The sequence below is a fragment of the Hemiscyllium ocellatum genome, chromosome 16 (assembly GCF_020745735.1).
Source record: "Hemiscyllium ocellatum isolate sHemOce1 chromosome 16, sHemOce1.pat.X.cur, whole genome shotgun sequence".
In the NCBI taxonomy this organism is placed as follows: Eukaryota; Metazoa; Chordata; class Chondrichthyes; order Orectolobiformes; family Hemiscylliidae; genus Hemiscyllium; species Hemiscyllium ocellatum.
In genome coordinates this window covers 74,194,996-74,200,995 of record NC_083416.1, presented here as the reverse complement: position 1 = coordinate 74,200,995, position 6,000 = coordinate 74,194,996, and positions in this window count along the sequence as shown.

The window sequence follows — 6,000 nt, the reverse complement described above, 5'->3', positions numbered from 1 at the left end:
TTTGTGAGGTGGGCACAGACAATAGTATTGTCCTAAAACACTGAGGAGAAACCTCCCTTCTCTTATTCAAAATATAGACAATGGAACTTTTCCCACTCACCCAGGAGGGTGCTTTTGGACAGGGGTCCTTAACCCAACCAACTTTGTTCCCAATGAGTCTGATGTCTGCAACTAATGATATTGACACTAGGTCAGGACCGAGACAGAGTGAGAATGGAAATGTTTCAGTGTAGGCAGACATATTCAAATATTATCCTCCCTTCTCCTGGGGACACCGAAAACTGTTCCATATATAAACAAAGATTTTTGTTTCCCCATATGACTTGACACAAAAAAATTAAAGGAAATGAAAAGAATTCTATTACATGGAAAATCCCCGTGGGTAAGGAAAGTTTTTAATAATGCGAAGCTCTTCCCAGGCCCTGCCTCTCACCACCTTCCCTCCATTTATCATTGAAAAGAATCAGATTTCATGTTGAACGTGTACAATTAGCGTTTGTTAAATCTTACATTCTGTGTCCCTCATCTGTTGACTCTGGCATTATTATGTAAACGCTGACACGTGTGTGTGCACACAGACAAATACACACACGTGTACATGCACTTATGCCTCCAGCTGATGGTAACACTGGACAAGCCAGACCCCAGAGTGAAACCTAGCTTAACACATCATAAGTTTATGTTTTACTTTGTTGACTGAGATGGCAGGGGTTCAGTTAACTCAGTCGGCTGGATAGTTCGATTGTGACACAGAGTGAAACCAATAGCATGGGTTCAACCTATGCACCGGCTGAGGTTACCATGAAAGTCCTGCCTTCTCAACCTCACCCCTTGCCTGAGGCATGGTGACCCTCAGGTTGAGGAGAAAGTGAGGACTCCAGATGCTGGAGATCAGAGCTGAAAATGTGTTACTGGAAAAGCGCAGCAGGTCAGGCAGCATCCAAAGAGCAGGAGAATCAACGTTTCGGGCATGAGCCCTTCTTCAGGTTGAACCCACCACAAATTGGCCTTTTTTAATGAGAGTGCAACCCTGTGGAGCTCTGGGACTAATTTACACAGTACTGCCACTGTCCTCTCAACAAACTGATCCAAGTTTGTTACACAAAATAAATTTTAAAAATGCTTCATATATACAGCAATTTGGAAAGATCTTAACAATGTGCACATATGCTCCCACGTCTCCTCATGCACACTTTCACCTAACGAACATGTACAAAAACAAATTCAAACATATATACCCGGACACACAGGTGCACAAAGCAAATAACACACCTACATACTTTATATTATACAATTAACATCATCATATCAACTTCTGATCATTGGCTAAAAATGTTCCTCTTAGCAAAATAAAGATTAGATTAGATTCCCTACAGTGTGGAAACAGGCCCTTTGGCCCAACAAGCCCACACTGACCCTCTGAAGAGTAACCCACCCAGATCCATTTCCCTCTGACTAATACATCTAACATTATGGATAATTTAGCTTGGCCAATTCACCTAGCCTGCACATCTTTGGAGTGTGGGAGGAAACCAGAGCACCCGGAGGAAAGCCACGCAGACACGGGGAGAATGTTCAAACTCTACACAGTCACCCAAGGCTGGAATCAAACCTGGGACCCGGGCGCTGTGAGGCAGCAGTGCTAACCACTGAGCCACAGAGACAATTAAGTATAAGCCTTGCAGAGATTAAGGTTGCAGTTGACTTGATGATTTTACATCACCTTCCATTTCCCAAGTCATAAAACCTTACAGCCGGTGAGAGAACCCAAATGATGTCTATATTCACAACAGGTCATTGCAGGATTCCCAGGAGAGAAACACTCCATCCGTTTGGCCTCAGACAGAGTGGAAATAGGATTGAGTATAATAATGGATCACTGAGAATTGAGAATGGGAATAGTCACTGGTCAGTGGGATAGGAGGATAGAAATAGAGATACTGGTGGGCCATTGGAATCTGAGAATGGGAATGAGAATATTGACAGGTCACTCAGAGGTGTGAGTGGGAATGGGAATAATGATGCATCATTTCGAGATGGTCATTGGGAATAATGATGGATCACTCAGATCTGTGCATGAGAATGGGAAAAAGATATTCTTTGCATGTACTCCTTACAATGCAGTCTCCCCTGTATTTATTTATCATTCAGTTTTCAGTTCAGATGAAACCTGATCTCTCCTACTGCCTACACAGATGCTGTCTGATTTACTATATGTTTGTAAACTGTTGACTCTGCCTGTACTGAGTCAGGCTGTTCACATTGCTATGGGAAGAAGGAGGAGCAGCTGATAGAGACTCTCAGGTTGTGGCAATCTGTTTATTGCATTTTATTCCCAGAGGTTTATATTTTATGGATTAAGTGATATCTGACCTCACCAATCCAGTTGTCTGCTTCTTAAATAATTGGTTTAGATAATTAGTGTAGCATACAAACTGTGATGACAGAAATAAAATAATTCCTAACACAGAAATTAATTGACAGAACTTATTTAAAAATGCACATTTTAGTGTCCAAATAATTGCAATTGTTTCACTCTGCATTTTGCAATGCACAGCCCTGTCTTGTTTATAGTCCAGAATTGCTTTGGAGAGTGTTGCAGCTGACAGTCGCAATGCTGGCTTCAGAGGTGTATACACTTCATTTCCCACGTCAGCCTAAAGCCTTCAGGAAGTAAATCCAGTCCAGATTTCTGTGCCTCCTCTCCTGCAGTCGGGCTGTTGGTGCAGGCAGTAGCCATAACACAGGAAACTCAATGTTAGCTTTACTCATTGGGTACTGCACTCTCCCTCCCTGAATTCCAAGTCAGATATTTTCGGATTCAGGGCCCTTCCAGAGATGAGTACAAAATCTGGACTGGAATTCCAGTACAGTACTGAAGGAATGCTGCTCTGTCAGGGGGTCAGTATGGAAGGAATTCAGCACTGTCAGAGAGTGGGTACAGTGGAGGTGCTGCATTGTCAGTGGGTCAGTAAAGAGGGAATGCTGTGCAGTTGGTGGGACAGTATAGAGAGAATGCTGTATTGTTGACAGGAAGACATTGAAGGAGAGCCACACTAATCAAGGGGTAAAAGTGTGTCAGAGGATCAGTACTGAGGGAAAGCTGCAGTGTCAGAGAGTAGATAGAGTGTGTGTGTGTGTGTGTGTGTGTGTGTGTGTCTATGTATCTGTGCAGCATTCTGGAGAGACAGTACTAAGATAAAGCTATACTCAGAATCTTTCAGTTAAGACACTAAATCATGGCTTGGTCCTCTCAGGAGAATGGAAAAGACCCTGCCTCAGTAGTGGAGGGAAAACCAGGGTTTTCTCTATGTTAGCCAATATTTATCCCTCAACCACAAAACACTAGGTAACTGACCCATTGTTGACAATACTGGGATCTTGCTGTCCATGTACTTGTAAAATGACAGTGACATAGAGGTCTGCACCACAGAAGGCCCCTTTGGTCTATTGATTGTGTATGACCAAAAACCACCACCTAATTATTCTAATCCCATTGTTCAGCCCTTGGCTCACAGCCTTCATAGAATCCCCAGTGTGGAAACAGGCCCTTTGGCCCAACAAGTTCACACTGACCGTCCAGAGTATTCTACCCAAACACATTTCTCAATATTTACCCCTGACTAATGCACCCAACCTACACATTCCTGGACACTATGGGCAATTTAGCATAGCCAACTCACCTCACCTGCACATCTTTGGACTGTGGGAGGAAGCCAGAGCACCCAGAGGAAACCCATGCAGACATGGGGAGAATGTGCAAACGCCATATGGACGGTCACCCGAGCATGGAATCGAACCCGGATCCCTGACGCTGTGAGGCAGCAATGCTAACCCCATATATCTTGTCACCACAAACACACATCTAAAACACTTCTTAAATGTAATGAAAGTTTTTCTCCTCTCCCACCCTTACAGGCAGTAAGTTCCAGAATCACACCACCCTCTCAGTGAAAAATAATTGTTCACATTCTCTGTAAATCTTCTGCCCTTAATCAATGATCTCTCCATTAAGGGGAAAGATTTCTTCCTGTCTGCCCTTCCTATGCTCCTCAATTTTAAAAATGCAATCATGTCCCCCCCCCCCCCTCTGTTCCCTCTTCTCCAAGGAAGGCAACCCCAATCTGTCCAATCTCTCTTTGTAACTAAACCTCTCAAGGCCAGGTAACACTCTGGTAAATCTCCTCTGCACCTTCTCCAGAGTAATCACATCTCTCCTATAATGTGGATTCCAAAACTGCACACAATTATACAGTTTCAGCATTACCTCTCTGTTTTTAATCTCAGTGCCTAGGCTATTGAAAGCAGGTATCTCACATGGCTTCTTAACTACTCTCCCTACCTGTCCCGCCACCTTCAGGGACTGGTGGGCATGCAAACCAAGGTCTCTCTAATCCGCTGTTATTCTCAGGCCTAAGTGCCTCAGCTCTTGCTTATCCAGTTGCAATGCTGTTATAATATTGCAAAGATGGCTATACAACTCTATGAATCCATGTCATCTCAATGTAAGTTTTCACAGATTGAGATTGAACAACACAGTGGGCTCGCTGACTGGTGCTAGGGAAGAGTTTGTTAGCAGTCACCAGTCTGTCAGTTTACACTCAACAGATGAGCAGTGATGGAGCAGCAGTGTTTAGTTCCTTGTTGTACTGAGCTTAGTCAGAGGTCCCATTCCTCATCACTTCCCGGTGAAAGATGTGTGTCTAAGCTCCCCATACACCAGACTTCACCCCCCCCACACACACACACACACACACCAGGCTTCACCGCCCCCCCCCCCACACACACACACACACACACACCAGGCTTCACCGCCACCCGCCCCCCCACCACACACACACACACACACACACACACCAGGCTTCACCACAGCCCCCCCCCCCACCACACACACACACACACACACACACACACACCAGGCTTCACCGCCCCCCCCCCCCACACACACACACACACACACACCAGGCTTCACCGCCCCCCCCCCCCCCCCACACACACACACACACACACCAGGCTTCACCACAGCCCCCACCCCCCCCCACACACACACACACACACACACACACACACACACACACACACACCAGGCTTCACCATCTCCCCACCCCCCCACACACATACCAGGCTTCAACCCCCAAACTCACCTGGCCTCACCCCCCACCGGGCCTCACCCCCCCACACACACACCAGACTTCACCCCCCCCTCCCCCCCCCCCACACACACACACACACCAGACTTCACCCCCCCCTCCCCCCCCCCCCACACCCACACACACACACACACACACACACACACACCAGGCTTCACCCCCCCTACACATCCCTCCCCCACCCACTCCCAACTCACAAGGCTTCAGGTGAGTGGTCAGGGCGTGTTTGCTGCTGATTACCTCACCCACCTCTCCCTATTCTTAAATATTGATCAGTTTCTGCCTCACCCATGAAAGCTGGGAGTTTTCAGCCTATTGATTCTGTCTGATGTGTTCACTTCCCACCCTCCAACCCAGACTCTGTGTTACATTATAGAATGTTCCCAATGATACAGCTCATCCTGCCTTCTGTTATCCACTGCTACATTTTTTCTGTTTTAACTCTGAACTGCTGAAATTATAATATTGAAATCCTGTTTGGAAGTTCCTGTTGCTCGCTCTGCCCTTTCAGACAGTGTAAATCACAACAAGGCAGTGTAAATCACAACAAGCTCCGTTAAGAAAAACAAATAAATTGCCAGCACCCTTGTTCTTTTGACACCTATAATCTTACATTTAATCTCCTCCCCATGCTAACCCCTCGTCTACTGGAAATGAGACCCATGCCTCTAGAATTTGAAACGCTTCCCAACATATCACCCTGGAATCAGTTTTAATGAAGCTTAAGACAAAGCGTTTCACCAGCTTGGATTAGAAATGTCAATTTCAGAACAAAATCTTCAGTTGTTTTTTTTTGTTTCTTTGTTATTGTCTTATTTCTGTCGCCCTCACCCCACTCAAACATTAAAAC